This window comes from Poromitra crassiceps (assembly GCF_964638095.1).
Source record: "Poromitra crassiceps genome assembly, chromosome: 19".
Lineage (NCBI taxonomy): Eukaryota > Metazoa > Chordata > Actinopteri > Beryciformes > Melamphaidae > Poromitra > Poromitra crassiceps.
In genome coordinates, this window is record NC_139646.1 from 2,472,844 (window position 1) to 2,491,624 (window position 18,781).

General features: G+C 43.9%; 1 protein-coding gene across 2 annotated transcripts in view; it reads right to left on the minus strand.

Moving 5' to 3' along the window:
* Positions 1-17,646: 17,646 nt before the first annotated feature.
* Positions 17,647-18,781, minus strand: part of jupa (junction plakoglobin a) — a 34,444-nt gene continuing 33,309 nt past the window's right edge. The window contains exon 16 of one of the 2 annotated variants that reach the window (XM_083656120.1): positions 17,647-18,743. The gene's annotated coding sequence lies outside the window, so the exon portion shown is untranslated. Of the gene's footprint in view, positions 18,747-18,781 lie in introns of both variants that reach the window. The other variant, XM_083656119.1, reaches the window with a different exon arrangement.

The following is an 18,781-nucleotide window of genomic DNA, read 5'->3' on the forward strand; positions in this document are numbered from 1 at the left end:
TACAATGTATAATACAATGAAATTCTTTATGCTCTTAGCACCCTCAGCCTTACATACACAAGGTCAAGGACATGGTCACAAAGACAGACAGAAAAAGGGTGTAGACCTACATAACTACAGTATGTAGGCTACACGTGAATACAGACATGTCTGTACACAGTGCGTGTAGACAAAACACAAACCACAATACAGTACAATGGACAATTTTGGACATGGTAATAGATTTCAGATTCATAATTTATTGTCCTCCTTAGAGGACATTTGTTTTCACAGTCTCTACATCAAAACACTGCACATCAAACATTGCACAAATAGACACACACATAGGCAACAAGAGGGACGTCATAAAGAACATCACATGCAGGTCTGTGAACTATTTGCTTAGACTGTTTAGGGCAGTTATGGCTGAGGGTACAAAACTCCTCCCAAAGCGAGTTTTTTTTGCAGAGTAGTTGTCTGTATCTGCGGTCGGAGGGGACGAGGGTGAACCATGGGTTGAGGTTGTGACTGGGGTTGTGTGCTATGCTCAGTGCTCTACGGGTTCTGGCAGTGTCAATGAGGGCTGGTAGGTTGGGCGTGGGGAGGCCAATTATTTTAGAGGATGTTTTTGTGATTTTGAAGAGCTGGTTTCTATTGGTGAGGGGGAGCATGGTGAAGCAGCAGGTGGCGCAGTATAGGAGGATGGATTCTATCATACTATGATACAGGAGTAGGAGGTGGAGTTTGACTGAGATGATGATGGTGGTGATGATGATGATTGGATATTGAATAAAACTACATGTTGCTATGCAAACCAATTATAAATATTTTGTTATTGACCAAATGGTATACCGGTAGTCAAGTGTAAGAGAACAAAAGTCAAGACAGTGTTTATATGGCTATAACCTTTAAGGCCTCAATACTTTCTACTCTATTCTCCCGTATTGCAACTTTGAGGAAATAGAGTGTTACACTATATGACAATGGACATAATAAAGACTCAGTTGTAGTTTTGTATTAATATTCTAAAATGCAGTTGCTGGTGAAGCATAATGGTGAAACATACGGCACAGAAGTAATAGCTGTACCTGTGAGAAATCTATTTCCATACTCGATTAACATCCACCAATAATTTATACATCATACCAGGAAGTAATGTAACAATTCATCGGGACTAATCTAATTACTGATGACTAATGACTAATCTAGAGCAAGCATCCATAGAGATCGCCAATTAAGATGACAAAGGAATGAAGTCCTAACCCACAAGACATAGGATAATCAGGCATTGGGGACCATTCATTAATTAGTCCAGGGTCTTGGGGGGGTTATGAGGGTAAGTTCACACAAATTAGTGCAAAAGCACCAAATTTGGCCCAGATGCAGGTTAGCCCAGGGCACGCTCTATTCATTTAGCGAGGGCGTCTGAGACGGCGCCAAATCTAATATGGCCGCCACACGAAAACGGTTTTGGCTACAACTTTTGAACCAGATGAGCCACAAATACAAACTTGATGTCTATTCTGTATGTTTTGTCCATTGACCCAACAATAAATATTACCATCACTTTTGACAAAGTTTGTGTCTATTTTATACTTCCTGAGCATTATGAAACACATTGGAATACTCCGGTTTATGATTGAATCTATCTAGACCACTCTAATCTGCATATTACCAATATGGCCGCTAACCCACAAATTTGATACAACATACATTTTCGCCCAGATTGAGTGTAGAGTTGTTAGTAGGAACGAGATGAAAGAAGAAGATGAAACTGGTGAAAACAAACAACCACGAATCTTACAGATGCAATTTTTATTGAAACAATAACATAGAAATAGAACAGTAGAAATATTGATACAGCTAACCAGGGCCGTGCAGTGACCTTTAGAGGGTCAGGTGCTCAATGTAAAAAAAAAAAAGGGCACATGCAGACCTGCCAAACTTACTAAATTCTTGAGTACGACAATAATGTAATGCTTAGTTCACATGCTTTCGCACTATTTCACTTAGATTGCACACGGTCATTATCCCCACCATATCATCAATTTATTCAATTGTTTCAGTATACATGCTACAGCATGCACTGGGACGCGTCATCAGTGATGTTGATAATATAATATAATATAAATAGGCTATGAAGAAAAGATTCAAGATTCAAGATTTTTATTGTCACTCCGTAGTACAAGTATCTAAATTCCTGTGCTGTAGACTCCGTTACAACATAGTGCAAAATAACAGGGCATATAGGTGCAGGAAAATAAGAGAAACAACAAGCAATAAAAACAAGCCAGAAACAATGACATTCACTGCACATAGGTGCAAATAGCATAGACAAATTTAAACATAATTAGGCTTTCAATGGTGCCTCTGTAGAAGTCCCTGAGGATTTTTGGCCTTAGCCCAAATTTCTTCAGGCGCCTGAGTCCGTGTAGTCGCTGTGGGGCCTTTTTGACAACAGTGGCGGTGTGGCCGGCCCAAGTCAGGTCCTGGTGGATGTTGACTCCCAGGTACTTGAAGCTGTCCACCCTTTCCACCACTGTGCCATTGATGGTGATTGGGGGAGCACCCTCAACACCCCCCCCCCCCCCCCCCCCCCCGCCGCCTCCTGTAGTCTACAATGATCTCCTTGGTCTTGGAGATGTTTAGAGAGAGGTGGTTGTCCTGGCACCATTGTTCTCAATGGTGGAACGAGCTTCCACCTTCGGTCAGGACAGCTGAATCACTGCCGATCTGCCGAAAAGACTAAAGACACACCTTTTCAGGCTCCATCTGGGCCCTTCTTGATCTAACTTCTTTCTCTCTTTCTAAAAAATAAAAAAATAAATAAAATAAATAACCTAAACTAAACTTGTACCACTGTTCCTTCAGAAGTTGTAGTTGTCATAGACTGTGCTCCATAGTTGATTGCTCTATGACAAAAATGTGTTATTGTAAGTCGCTTTGGATAAAAGCGTCTGCCAAATGACGTAATGTAAACGTAATGTGATGTTCCAGGGCCTCCACCTCCTCTCTGTAGGCCGTCTTGTTGCCACATCCCATTATACCCTTCACACTGGCCTCTATTTGACCCAGTCTCTGCAGTCCAGTCATCATGATCACCATCTCCACTTCATATCTCCTGCATGAGATCAGAACATGCTCCACCGTCTCCTTTACTTGACACTGACTACAATGCCCAGTTGGATGCTTCCCTATTATACTAAGTGTTCCATTTAAATTGCTGTGACCAATTCTCATTCTACTCATGACTCTTTGTTCTCTCCTATTTTTTGACAGTTTTGACTAAATATTAGGTTTCATCTGACAGCAGTGATCATATAGATAGCAGAAGAATCCAAATGGCACAGCACCTTGATATTTACCACGGTGTGAGGGTCTGTTCCCATCCGGCCCTCTCAGATGTCCAGTGTGACGGGTAGTGTTTCTGATTGAAGATGCTGTATGTTAGTTGTGGATCCGTGTGCACTTGGGGTTAGAATTGGAAAGGTTTTATGTTTGAAATAGGCAGCATTGTTTTCAGAAGTGTTTTATTTCCTCTCAACACTGCTGGGCCAACACAGCCTTATCTTCTCATGTAAAATGTTCGGTTTGCAGAACAAAAAATCTCCATACTGAGTTTTTGTTGTTGTCAATCTCTAGACTAAGGAAGAACATGCCAAATGAGTGTTTACTTTAAACTGGGGCAGCAAATGAACGTGGCAATTCAAAGAGAAGCAGTAAGTTGTAAGTACTAAGTGTGGTCCTATGTGTACAGTTTCCCCAGATAGTCTTTGGCAGTTTGTGACTGAGCCGGACCAGTGTTGTAGGCCAGGTGTGTCCAAATTTTATTGAATGGGGGCCAGATTGGATAATGTGAAATTACCGGGGGGCTGGCCAGCTGCTTCTTGCATCATGTGGGTTATATATCAAAATAAATCACATACAATACAATTGTACTCTTTGTTTACCATCTGAAAACATTAATAGTTCTGCATGTGTTGTTCCTACTTGGTGCTTGTCTACAAACTGTATGATAGTGCTGTCATAGTTAGTTGAACAAAAAATGTGAATTGAACTTGCTTGATTAACCAATATTGTGTGGAAGACAAGCCAAGGGCCACTTAAGATCGGTCAAAGGGTCGCATCAGGCCCCCGGGCCGGACGTTCGACATGTCTGGTGTAGGCCTATCACTTTACTAATCATGAATGCATCTGCTCATTACATTGCACGTTTCAATGTGTGTGTAATATATAGATCCTTTCCAAAAAAAATGAATATCATGGCATCGAGGCAGTAATTAAAGCAAAAGGATTCCCGACCAAGTATTGAGTGCAGGCATGAACATAACTTTTCCGAAGATCGACATTTCAGTTTGGAAAATACCCGTTTTTGATTGGTTTTATGTGATATTTAATTTCTTTAAATTGTTTTTATGAGCTGAAAGCCAGACTTATGCAAAGAAAAAAAAAAAAATACTTGAAATACTTTACTTTGTGTGTAATGAATCTATAATCTATGAAAGTTTCACTTTTTGAAAGGAATTATGGGAAAAAACGTACTTTTCCATGATATTCAAATTTTTGGGAAAGGATCCTATATATATTGTAACGTGTTCGGGTAATCCAGGTATTACCCGTAATGTGATGTGCAACATAAGTGTCTCAACGGTAGCTAGGAACTAATGTATGTGGGTGTGTTCCTAGGGGAAACGGGGTATATAGGACCAGCGGCCGCTGTGCCGAGGGGAGTCAAGCTATAGAGTGAGCGAGACCGGTTGTTATGTGTAGAGCTAGCGGTGTGAAGCTAGCTGCTAGGAGCTAAAGAAGCCTGTGAATAAAGACCCTGTACCAACTACAACTCTCCGTTCCTTGGCGTATGAGCGATACGCTACATTGGTGTCAGCAAGTGAAGCGGTAGCGCCTCTGTTTCGGTCGAGAGGGGAGAGAGTGAGGAGGAACGGCGGAGAAAAGTTGGAGATCAAAGGCTCGAGCGACCTAGCTGTAGCGAGCTAGCTGGGAGAGCTAGCTGCTACGAGCGCCACGTGTGATGGCGCGTCTAGAAGAAAGCCTGTCGGCGAACGGGAGAGAAGAGGGGCTGACGACAGAGATCAGCTCGATGCTGGCGGGCATGGAAGCCAGTGTGTTGAAAGAAGTCAGACGGCTGTTGGAGACGATACCAGCCTGGGCAGAGGGGCTTATGGAGCTGCTACGAGAGGTCGCGCAGCACGGAGAGAAGCGGACGGAGGAGCCACAAAATAGACTGTGTTGGAACTGTGGAGAACCGGGCCACGTGGCGAGGTGGTGCCGAGGCGAGCCCGGGAGACGGACCGGGTATGCGGGACAACGACCTGGACAGCAGGGAGCCTGCTGGGCATGCGGCGCGATCGGACATTTAGCCAGAGAATGTCAAGAAGCTGTCGGGGATTGGAGGACAGCGGGAGAGGAGAGACAGGTGAGGCTTTGTTGGGCTTGCCAGTCGCCTGAACATTTAGCTAGAGACTGCACTAAGAGTGTGAACGCTGGAAGAGACACACAGCCGGGGGAGCAGCCCGAGCAACAGCCAGGGGAGCAGCCTGAGCTACAAGCAGCGGAGCAACGGGGCAGTACAGAGCCGATTGTGCTGGGCAGGAGAGTGACTGTTGAGCCGGCCCAGGCTAGCTGCTCTGGAGCGGGGATCGTTTTGAACAGCCAGAGGGAAGTGAGCGACATCACCTGCAATGCTGTTACAGTCGGGGGAGCGGCGCTCGTGTCCCCGGGGGAGCGAGAGGGGTCAACGCTGGAGGAGCCGGCCCAACCATGCCGCTACACAACCCCCACGGCTGCACTGCAGAAAGTCGAGGTGGAGATCGACGCCGATTGTGTCCGCCCTGCTGTCCTCAACACGCCGCCCCCTGGGGGAGCGGGACGGGAGGACGAGCGAGTGCAAGACCGGGAGGATGAGAATGTGACGATGGAGGATGTCGATCTGGAGGAGTGGATACGCAGACAGGCGGAGGACGCTAGCGTTGGACCGGTGCGCAGGTGGGTGGCGGCCGGATACCGGCCTCGCCTGGAGGAGATATGCATGTATTCAAGTACCACGAAGGAACTGTGGGAGTTGTTTCCGGACTTGAGGGTGAGAGAGTCGGGGATTCTGGGGTTAGATGGGCGCGGGAAGAGTGGCAGCGTCGTGGTGGTGCCCAGCTGCCTGCGGGGACTGGCGCTACGGGGGGCGCACAGGGGCCGCAGGGGGCAGGGGCATCGAGGGGCTGAAGAAACACTCAGCCGCCTTTGTCGAGTTTTCTACTGGGTACAGATGAAGGGAGACGTAGAGGACTACTGCCTTAGCTGTGTCGACTGTAATGTGCTTCAGATGGGACAGAAGCTGTAAAAGGGGGGATGGAAATAGTGGTTGAAGTGAAGTGGGATAATGTGAATAAGAAAAAAAGGTTTAAATGAAGGTAATGGAAAAAGAATGATGTAAATATTGGGGTTGTTGTCGAACTGAAATTATATGTGGGTTGAATTGAAGATGAGTGCAAAGAGAAAAGAGGGAATTTAAATGTTGGGGAAAAGGGTGCTAATGGGAAGTAACTAAATGATGATGGGAATGTGAATTGAAATGTGGGTTGAATTTAAGGAATGGGAAAAGAGGGAAGGAATGAAAAGAAATGCAAATGGTGGTGGTGGAACGGAAATTGAAAAGTGTGCTGAAATAAGAAGAGACAAATTGGGGGAATACAAAATGTTGTGGGGTGGTGTGTTTTGGTACAGGGGGATATGTGTGGGTTGTGGGTGTCGACGTGGGCGTCGAGCTAATGTTGGGTGAGGAGTATGTAACGTGTTCGGGTAATCCAGGTATTACCCGTAATGTGATGTGCAACATAAGTGTCTCAACGGTAGCTAGGAACTAATGTATGTGGGTGTGTTCCTAGGGGAAACGGGGTATATAGGACCAGCGGCCGCTGTGCCGAGGGGAGTCAAGCTATAGAGTGAGCGAGACCGGTTGTTATGTGTAGAGCTAGCGGTGTGAAGCTAGCTGCTAGGAGCTAAAGAAGCCTGTGAATAAAGACCCTGTACCAACTACAACTCTCCGTTCCTTGGCGTATGAGCGATACGCTACAATATGTATGTGTGCATATATATACTGTATATATGTGTGTATATATACTGTATATATATATATATATATATATATATATATGTGTGTGTGTGTGTGTGTGTGTGTGTGTGTGTGTGTGTGTGTGTGTGTGTGTGTGTGTGGGCTGGGAACCAATCAGCTCCTTATTTTGTTGGAAAGTACCCGTAGCGCCCCGCCCACCCTGCTACCTGATTAGTCGGGGATTGAAAGAGCGCCTTAAGTGGTCAAGTTTGAATTTTCTTCATCAGTATGCAGGATTCACTTCACTGTGCACCGGTGTCTTACGACTGTCTTCTAGAAAGGTAAGGCTGCACATTTGATAATTTGCAAATCATCTACCAAACGTTTTCCGAACTATATTTTGAGCTAAAGATTTGTCAGCGTTAACTGGACGGAAGTAGAATTAACGTTAACTCCACTTTGTAGGTTCACTTCGACTTGAAGTTGCCAGTTGGCAAGCTAACGTTACTAGTTAGCCAGAACTGGCGCAGTTAGCTAGTCATTCATCCATGCCTACAGAAATAGGAGTAGTCTGGGCACCTTCCACCCCGCTTTTTGTCATGGGGGCGTAAACCCCGGACCCAGAATTAACACCGGATGGCAATGCGCCTAACAACGTCTTTGTTGCCGTTAGCTTGACGCGGTGATGTTACCTAAACTAGAGTCTGATCAAAACAAAGCTAGCGTTACATAAAACAAAACGTTCATGCAATATGGCATCTCCGCCACCACCGCCTGACACACCGGTCAAAAGGGTGAAAGAGGATTCTGATACTTGGGTCAAATTGTCAAGTTAACGTGAAAGTTGACGAGCTAGAAACGCTGCCATCCGGTCTAGGGCGGGCTCTAGGCCGGACCCAGTAGGGTGACAAAATCAATTGTGGGCGGGAGCCAGGCTCTTTCTCGCCGAGAAGAGCCTGGTGACGCGAGGTTAAATAGGAGAGAGCAAACTAAACCGCAGAGCTAGTTGATTTATCGTGGATTCCGTCGTCCACCAGACGCTACCAGACCCAGCTGTCATCAACGACAAGCTAACACCGAAACACGTTAGCACGGAAATGTGAAATATGGCCCTTTGCGCAATTTCTGTAACGTAGCGGACCTATGCAGCGTTGGATGCACTTGCCTTCACACGACGTTAACTCTTGTGGCAAACACATAAGCTAGTAAACAATATGTTTAAAAGGTCATGACAAGATACATAATTATTGCTAACGTTACCTATCAAATTTGCTAGCAGCGTTAAATCTGCTTATCATGGATTCCATCGTCCACCAGACGCTACCAGACCCAGCTGTCATCAACGACAAGCTAACACGTTAGCATGTAAATGTGAAATATGGCTTTTGCGCAATTTCTGTAACGTAGCGGACCTATGCAGCGTTGGATGCACAATACCTTCACCCGACGTTAACTCTTGTGCCAAACACGTAAGCTAGTAAACAATATGTTTAAAAGGTCATGACAAGATACACATTGCTAACGTTACCTATCAAATTGGCGAAACACGTTAGCATGTAAATGTGAAATATGGCTCTTTTGCCCAATTTCAGCAGACCTATGCAGCATTGGATGCACTTACCTTACACGTAAGCTAGTAAACAATATGTTTAAAAGGTCATGACAAGATACACATTGCTAACGTTACCTACTGTATCAAATTGGCTAGCAGCGTTAAATCTGCTCAGAGTTGATTTATTATGAGTTGATTTATCGTGGATTCCATCGTCCACCAGACGCTACCAGACCCAGCTGTCATCAACGACAAGCTAACACGTTAGCATGTAAATGTAAAATATGGCTCGTTTGCGCAATTTCTGTAACGTAGCGGACCTGTGCAGCGTTGGATGCACAATACCTTCACACGACGTTAACTCTTGTGCCAAACACGTAAGCTAGTAAACAATATGTTTAAAAGGTGACAAGATACACATTGCTAACGTTACCCACTGTATCAAATTGGCTAGCAGCGTTAAATCTGCTCAGAGTTGGAATGTTTGAATCCAGAATGAAGATGTGTTTTGCGTCAAAACATTCTGTTGACAGCAGTGGGCTTTGCCGTTAGTTAGCTAGCGATGGTAGTTGAGAGTTACGCCGTTTTAACTCAATAATGGAAGCGAAGTGCGAACTAACGTGGTTAATGTTTATTATTGGTTTATTAAAAAGGATCCCCAATAGCTGCCGCCTGGACGACAGTTAGTCTTCCTGTGTGAACTGTTGTTAGTAGTAGCAGGGTTGCCAACTTTGGGTACCTGGCTGGAGTGAGATTTTGATGGCATGGGTCATGCATAATTGCATATGCACACGTAATCACCTGTACGTGTCTCAATTCACCATCAGGCTTTAAACAAGTGCATGCAGCTTCGTGCGCACAGTGGGCGCACACACACACACACACACACACACACACACACACACACACACACACACACACACACACACACACTAAGGATCAGGGTTATAATAATAGGCTACATGCAGCAGTCTGTCAGTGATGTCACTTGTCCTTATGGAATGAATGAATATCTCCTACCTCCCAATTTTCTGTTTTGGCATGACCATTTAAGTACAGTATTGCCAAAACATGTTACAAGGTTTAAAATCTAAGTCAACAAATAGCTTGCACTTTGCACAGTAGTAGGCTATTATAATAGCCTATATCAGTGGTTCTCAAACTTTTCATGTCAAGGACCCCTCTAAACTGACACAAATTAGACCACGGACCCATTTGATAAGATTTTGTCCCAGGTACCCCATCTGATAAGATGCTTGATTTGAGATGATTTATGACAGAAAGTGTATGAAACCCATGGCCATGACCAAAATAGTCATACATTCCGTAATTGTGTTATAGGCTATATGGAATCATAGCTCAAATAAATCATCCCCATTTTTGCTGGGGACCCTCTGGAACCCCTTCAAAGACCCCCGGTGGCCCCCGGACCACAATTTGATAATATAATTAAATTTGTTCCACAACAGTGACAGAGATGACAGGCGAACATACAGAATTATGGTCAAAAAAGGTCTATATTATGGGTAACATTACAATAAGAGTTTTATTTTGAAAGCCCTAAAATGGAAGACCTACAAAATGGAAGACCTACATTCTGGCTTGACGTGATGTTTGATTTGTATATAGAGAATGCCAATATGAAATCATGAGACTTCAACATGTTTCCTCAGAAAAAAAATGGATAGACAATACTACAACGCACGTTCGGATGAAATCTTCATGGCAACACAACTGCAGGTATAGTTCCACCTATATTGTTAAAAAAATATATATATTTTTTGCATTAATTATGTTCATCATTATACAGCTACAATTATTTAAAAAAATGTGTTGTGTTTGCACTGCCAGGGTGTATTTGAGGCCCAATATTCAAAGCTTGTGTTGTGTGTGTGACTGGCCATTTAGTCGGGCCTCGCTCAGAGTTGGCATGCTGCCTCTCCCCCCTCCCCCCAGAGGGTTCTCATAGTCCACTTCACTGGCCGATTCAAACTCCGCTCACCTGTGTGCTGCTCCAGAGTTCACTGGCTGATTCAAACTCTGCTCACCTGGTCCACTCTGGACAGCTCTCCGTGGTGCTGGACATGTGCTGAACACTAATTTGTCTTTTTATTTTTTCCCTTCAGCCATTGCTGTTGTCCTTTGAGGCTTACATACAGAGCCCTCCTCCACCAGCTGCCTCCTCTCCCTCTTCCTCCTCCTCCTCCTCCAAGAGGTCAGCGTCCGCCTCCGCTCGCCCAGGCTCCGCCCTGCCACCGGGCAAACGCCGACGGGTAAGCAAGATGAAATGAGTTTATTTGATGGGGACGATCATCTCCAACTGGTTACATAGTTTGTAGAAAACAGTATAGGTGACAATAGTCTGGCTGTGTACAACTGGCCTAATTTTCCTATAAGAGAAAATGCAGCAACTTCTCTCCTTCAGTTGAATGTTTATTCCAAACATGCGCTGATGAGCATTGTAGGTCTGTTCAATAGTTGTCTGTATGTGTGTGTGTGTGTGTGTGTGTGTGTGTGTGTGTGTGTGTGTGTGTGTGTGTGTCTGTATGTGTGTGTGTGGTTTGTGATATCTGTGAACACATAATAATAGAATAGCATAATAAGTGACATCACAATAAGAACTTAACATGGAGAATATCAGCAACGTGAATAATAAAACAATATTACTGATTAACCACAAGATGGCAGGGCATTCACATTCATTAACACTATAGTACTGGGTCAACAGGTTCACTGGTCACGTGACCAGACTAAACAGTCGCAAATACTTCGGTAGGCTAGTGAATTCAGTGAATCCTTGCACTATCATGGGCAACGTGGCAAAGGCAGACTACCTTGATTTATAATGCAGTTAACATTCAAATAACCATGCAAAAAGAAACTAAACGGTAGCATTTAACCTGAGTTACATCTGCTCGTTAACAGAGTTGAACACCTCGTGGTTTAATACAGCCTACTAATTACCACATCAACTTCTAAGCCCTGCGGGATTAACAATAAGCATCATATCACCATGACAACGTAACATCAAATATTAGGCATGACAACTTACATCGTCACCGACGCACACTGTTGTAACAAAAGGATTTAACTTGGTTCAGAACAGAAGAACAGTCCGTGCGACTGAGATCCACCCGTCTGCGCCTGACATGCGCTGTAGTGCGGCCAATTAAGTCTATAAACGTATAGCGCGCATGTGCAGAGTCTCTCATACAGAGTGGGAGCGGCTTGCTATGATATTGATTCCTGTCCAGCAGGGGATTTTATACAAAGTTGATGTTGAAAAGTTCTCGCAAATGAAGCTTAGTGATGTAAATGTCTCTCTGTGCAGGTGTTTTTCGTAGCTGATGAGGCAGAAGCTGCTGCCTGCATCAGGAAACGGTGCAGCCCCAGCCTGGTTTCCTCAGCACCTAAGAGAGCCAATCAGGTAACACACACACACACACACACACACACACACACACACACACACACACACACACACACACACACACACACACACACACACACACACACACACACACACACACACACACACACACACACACACACACACACACACACACACACACACACACACACACACACACACCTCAAAGCTTCCACACATGCTCCTTGAGAGAATAAAGCAGTGTCTTGGTTTGTTATGAAAGGCTTTTGGAGGTTTTTGTCTCCTGGATCATCTCCAAATGACGGCAGGTTTTTCTGTGTTGAGTTCCATCTTAAATGTGTCTGCGACATTTTACAACGAGACGTCAGACATTTACCCCCCCAGCATCAAATAACACAACAGCGGTCTACATGAAAGTGTCTTACCCACTCTAACCCTAACTCTAACCCCATCACAGCCGGCTCCCACTGACAGCAGCTCCTCCATTAAGAGCTGCTCTGCTCCTGCTCCTCTGAGGCCGGCCAAGAGCTGCTCCCTCTGCCCCGCAGCACCACCCAGTGCCCCAAGAGGACACACACGCAAGCCACCGGGGGGCAAAAGTAAGTGTTGAGAGTCTGTGTGTGTGTGTGTGTGTGTGTGTGTGTGTGTGTGTGTGTGTGTGTGTGTGTGTGTGTGGTATACCAGAGGTTTTCAAAGTGGGAGCCTCCAAACAGTTTCAGGGGAGGCTCAGTGAACGGAAGGGAAAACATATGACATTAGTTATCAAAAGGAGAACACAGAATAGCCTAAATGTGTGATTTACTTCAAGAGATGATATTCAACTTTACTTTATTCCAGACACTTAGGAAGGTCCATAGGAGAACATAACACCTTACAATACAATACAAAACGTAGAAAAAATATAAAAACAACAGACCTTGATATCAAGATTACAGTCTATGATAGAGGCTCTTTCGCCAATGTCGCCACATGGTTGAGTTGAACCTGGTGTTACTTTTGACAGGATTAATTAAGGCCACAATAACACTGTTCATCGACTCATCTAGACGATGCATAAATCTGTACATGAGGTTTCTTAAAAGTGCTTTAAATGTAGGTATACCTACACTGACAAACAGCTGGCTGGCACTGTGCCATCTAGGGACACGCAACAACAGTCATAGTGCATCATTATAAGCCACGTTTAGTCTTTGCAAGCTGCTTTTCCTGTAGCTGCTCCACAGGTGAGCAGTATACAGCGGCGTACAGTACGCTCTGAACACTGAGGCTTTGACATCTGAAGTACACATATGAAATTTGCGAATCAACATGTTTGCCTGTGCGTATAGTTTACAACGCTGTCTCTGAAGATCGTTATCATCAGACAAATCATCAGTAATACAATGGCCTAAGTATTTTATCTCAGTACACACTTCAAGAACATTATTACTCAAATAAAAATCAGGGAAAACTGACTTTCGATCTACTTCACAACGCACAATCATAATGTTCTTCTTGGCGTTGTATTGGATGTCACATTCTATGATGATATGATAGTTCAGAGATACAGTAGTTTTGTGGAATTTTAGTGTTTTCCCACTTTTCCAAGCTTTGTCTGGGGGGAGGCCCACAGTCTCAGACTTTGAAACCCCCTGTCGTTTACAAACCCGGGCACGCGGGGAAGCTGTAGAAATGCCCCTTTAGGTCCTGAGTCACAGCAACATAGGGACCACTCTTGGTACATTGGTACAGTCCACTTATGTCTCAAAATGCTCATAAACGGCTTAGATTTGGGAACAGGGAGAAATCAGCTTGGTCAGTCCCTGCCTATGCCAATGCTCATGTACAGTTTCACATTGATAGGCCGACCCATTGAGGAGAAGAATGGGTGCAGGGAGTTTTCATTATTTTATAGTAGGATAACATCGTCCCTATCAAGCAAATTGTTTTGTCAATGATAACCAGAGATGGGGACTTGGACTTGATTCGCACTTGAGTCACACATAAAGTGACTTCAGACTTGACTTGGGACTTCTCCTCAAAGACTTGAGACTTGAGTTGGATTTGACCAGACCAGACCAGACCAGCGGAGCATGACGTTTTGAATGCAGCGTTAGAAAACGTTCACCAGTGGAATAAGTTTCTATTTGTTATTGATGAGTAACATTACAAGCAGCCATTAGAACAGAGTGAAAATGCTCTGAATTGTGTTTTGAGACCGTCTATTTGACTGTTTCCTTCCAGTTATCTCTTTAATCATCTCTCTCTCTCCCTCTCTCACAGAAATCGCCCCCCTGATGACAAAAAGTGTCCGGGACATGCAATTTTGCCCCTGGAAACGCTGGAGCAGGGATGAGTGTCACTGGATTTGTGCCTAGCTCAGCTACTACGTTAGTAGACACTGGCCCCAGGCCAGTGTCACCCCCCAGCCCCCGTGGCCGTAGTTGTGGACCAGGGGCACCCGGCGGCCCTGCAGCAGCACCAGCTCCCTCTCCACCCACGGGTTCCTCCTGCTCGGCCTCAGGCCCACCCACTGGCTCAGCACCTTGGCCCCGCTCAGCGAAGGCTCCAGCCGGGCATTACTACTTTTATTACTATTACTTTATTTACTATTTTAAACGCTCAACAATCTCCAGGAGCAGCACTGGACAGACGACCTGATGAACCAGTGACCTCGTTTACCTGAATTGCACTAGCTCCCCTGAGGCGAGTGTGGTTTGCTTGTTGTCAGTATTTGTTGGTGATCAGTGTTCGACAGGGGACACTCCTGCCAGAATGTGTCTGAGGGTGCCTCTAGTCTAGACCCTCACTGCCTTATTGGTTTTGTGTGAAAAGTCATGGAGTGATTCTGCACATCCCCATAGTTCTCCAAAGCGAAATGCCCACGGCTGTTTGATGTTTTAACAATACCTCAGGCATTCAAGTGACGACACTTTAGTTTTAGTGACAGTTGCAGCACTAACACTGTCAGCCTGTATCTCGCTACTGAAACCTCACAGCTTGCCGCTCTTTCCAATTACAGGTTAATTGTTTTTATCCATGACTGACCGCTGTAGCGTTACTCGCGTTACTAACTGAGATGTAGCCAAATTACATCAAACAATCAGACAGACAATGGTTGTGGTGAACACAGTTCTTCACCATTTAACGTCGTTGTGAATACAATACTGTCATTTTAGATTTTTTTATTCTAACATTTTACTGGTTTTCAACAGACTTTGCTTTTCAATGTTCATGTTCCCTATGTTCATTTGTTTCAATGTTTTATCTCTAGGAGATTCACTTTTTTTTATTTCTAATGAAAAAGATGATGCTGCACTTGTTTTATCTTGTATCTTTACAACAACTTGTTTCAAATCAAATGTTTTACTGTTTTTACTTTTACTGTTCATTTTACTGTGCATGCCTATAATCAAATTTTATTGTATTTTAGCTTATAAAGTAATTTCTATTAAATTTATGTTCAATCAATTTTACATACAAATGTTTAATATAATAAATACTTTTTGCCCTGATATATGTCCAGAATCATTTTTGTATGGTGTGATTGAAATGCCCTGCGCAGTGGCATTTGGTGGTAAGTATTGCGAGTCGATTGGCTGCGTGATATGTCAGACCAGTAGAGCTCTGCAGTCAAAGGCAACTGCTATTGGTAACAAATACAGTAGAAATAGTTGTAGAATTTCTTCAGTCTGGTTTCTACAAATAAAATAAATGGTGTAATAATCACTCTGTAGTCAATTAAAATACCATGAATATGTTTCTTTAAAGCATTTCAATTATGTTGTTGAGACATCAGACTGCAAATTCTTGCTTTTCTTCTCTCACTTTGACACATTTTAAACAGTTGATCTTTAAGTTAATTGCATGGATCTGCCAGAAGGTCTGTTTATTTAAAGAGCAAATGAATCAACAGACAGATAATTGCTTCTGCACGTGTGGCTGCAGCCTAATTGCAGGTATTTTGGTTTGGGCAAAATACCTCTTTTTACATCAGTGGCCTTTTAGTGCAAGAACATGCTTAAAAGTTTCAAAGCAGAGGGAGCAATGCACAAGCAATGTTCTGCCCTGTGATTTACTGTGGATTTGAACCCATTAAAGACAAACAACTATTTAGTATGTTGAGGAAAGGCCTCAGAGATCTCTTTTTTTCTCTTAGAGGTAGAAACACAAAATCTGCTGTGGAAACGGTCAAGACAAAAAATATGATTTCATGTATTTATCATGCCTTAATTGGGAGAGAAATTTGATTTTCTTTTAAAAACACAAAAATAAGTTTAACCTTCATTTGATTTCCATCCATTTTATTTATCAAAAACTTGTGCCTCATACCTTGACTGATTTGAAAAATGTCACTGGATTTGTGCCTATAGTATAGTATAGTATAGTATAGTATACTGTAGCACTAAGTGCTGGAAAGGAAATTGAAGAAAAATCCACTGTGGACATTAAAGGCAAGTGTTGTTGGCACCAAATACAGAACTTTGCAGCAGAACGGGTTCACAGTTTAGCCTGTGGAGGCATTTCGTGAAGACACTGGCGGACCAGCCCGAGCGTCCAGGGCGGTGCCTCAGGCCAGTGTCACCCCCCAGCCCCCGTGGCCGTAGTTGTGGACCAGGGGCACCCGGCGGCCCTGCAGCAGCACCAGCTCCCTCTCCACACATGGGTTCCTCCTGCTCGGCCTCAGGCCCACCCACTGGCTCAGCACCTTGGCCCCGCTCAGCGAAGGCTCCAGCCGGGCACAGCGGTCCAGGATGCTCTGGAGAGGTCGTACCAGAAGGGGCTGGAGACGCATCCCTGGGGCGCTCCTATGCTGATGGTCAGTGGGGAGGAGGTGAGGTTGCCCACTCTAACCACCTGGCGGCGGTCTGTCAGAAAGTCCAGGATCCAGTCACACATTGCTGTGTTTAGTCCCAGATCCTTGAGCTTGCTTACCAGCCTGGAGGGTACTATGGTGTTGAATGCTGAGCTGTAGTCCACGAACAGCATTCTCACATAAGTGTCCTTCCCCTCCAGGTGAGAGAGGGCGGTGTGGAGTACAACAATACAATCATATATTCTTGAGAATTCCTTTAACCTCTTCTTCTCCACCAGACCAATTTTTTGTTTTTAGGGGGGACTGGCAAAAGCAGGTTAACAGTATGTCACATAGAGGTGGTAGTACATGTCATCTGAAAGCTGGGGACAAGGTTCATTTGAGGTGTAGCTCAGGTCTGTGTGTGAAGGGTTTCTAGTCCTAAATCTGTAATAAAACATTGTTTTGATTAGAAGTCTATTCAAATGTTGAATGTTTAGAGTATATAAAGGCTTAGAACATTATGATGGAAATATGATGGCCATCCGCATGCCATACACCCCCTGAATGCCCTATAGTCTCTAGTTTGTGGTTGTAAAGTTTCATGGGGCTGTGATTATCTTAGAGGTCACAATAGGTCATGTTATACAGTGAGGTCAAGTTTCAACTACAATGAAATGGCTATGAGGACTAACATAACCAGACATAATCCAGCTCCATATTGGTGTGGGGTGAAACAGCTTATTGACAACATAACTTTAGCTTGGAAGCCCTTTTTCATTTTATGGAAAAATACTGCAAACACGTTTTTGTTACTGGAATAACAATTAAGTAATAGAGTCATTGTCAGTCTTTCACTCGATCAACAAAAATCACAGACACCAAAATCTGTTTAATATATCCTTTATTTTATTAAACAAAATTTCAGTAAAAACTCTTAAGTAGAAAGACAAATTCCCTGTCAGTAGTTTGCTCTAGTCGTAGGGCTGTCCCCAACTAAATTACATTTTAGCCAACAAAAAGTCTTAGGATGTCAACTAATTACACAGCCAATCTACTGAACAAATCTGTAAAACTGCTTTACCAAAATTTCTCCTGCACATCAATAGTCACATAAAAAGTTTCTTCTTTAGATGTAGTTTTTAATCAAAGACCAAGACGTCTTCGTTAATATTCTCGTAATGCCAGATATGTGAACCATTTCCAGTAAATAACTTGTAAAAAAACTACTGTCAACAGTCAACTATACTCCTTATGAAGCCACGAGTCAACTGATTGGCTAAGAGGGGGCAGCCCTACACCATTCTTTTCCATCTCATAATTTGTTCTCTCTCCTACTGAACTAATGTCTCTAACCACAGAGGAAACGAGTCTGCGTTTTAACTCGTGAACAAACTCCCCCTGACCTCTCGGGTCGACCCCTGACCTCTCGGGTCGTGGCGGGAGGACGTTGACGGCATTGTGTTAAAAGTACAGCATAGACAGCAGTGTCCGTTACAAAGGCGTTAAGAAAGAACAGAGCGGTGAGCGGGTGCGCAGTGCACGTCGAGCCACCTCTGGCAGTGTTTTCAACTATTATTTTCTTTTTGTTTCGTTTATTAAAAAGAGGAAGCTAGATGATTATCATCACAAAATAAAATCTCTTTGGCATAGATTACCCACCCAAAAGTACACACACACACACACACTTACACGCACACTTACACGCGCACGCACACTCTTAGAAGGTTCTCTAACAAAAAAACCTACATGCATCATCATTGTCATCATTACAAGTATCATCTGCATTATTATGCTATAAAACAAAGATGAGCCCTGTTAAGATTATGAGTCCCATAGTCAGTGATAATTGCATATATTACATTAGGCGGAGGGGGAGAGGGAATCTCTATTGATGACTATACGATTCTTCTTTTTCCATCTGATCCCATTTCAGCTCCTCTGCTTCCTTTTCCATGAGGTTTCTCTCTCTCTCCTTCTCCTGCTTCTGTAAGAAAATTATTACGCATGATGAGATGAGAG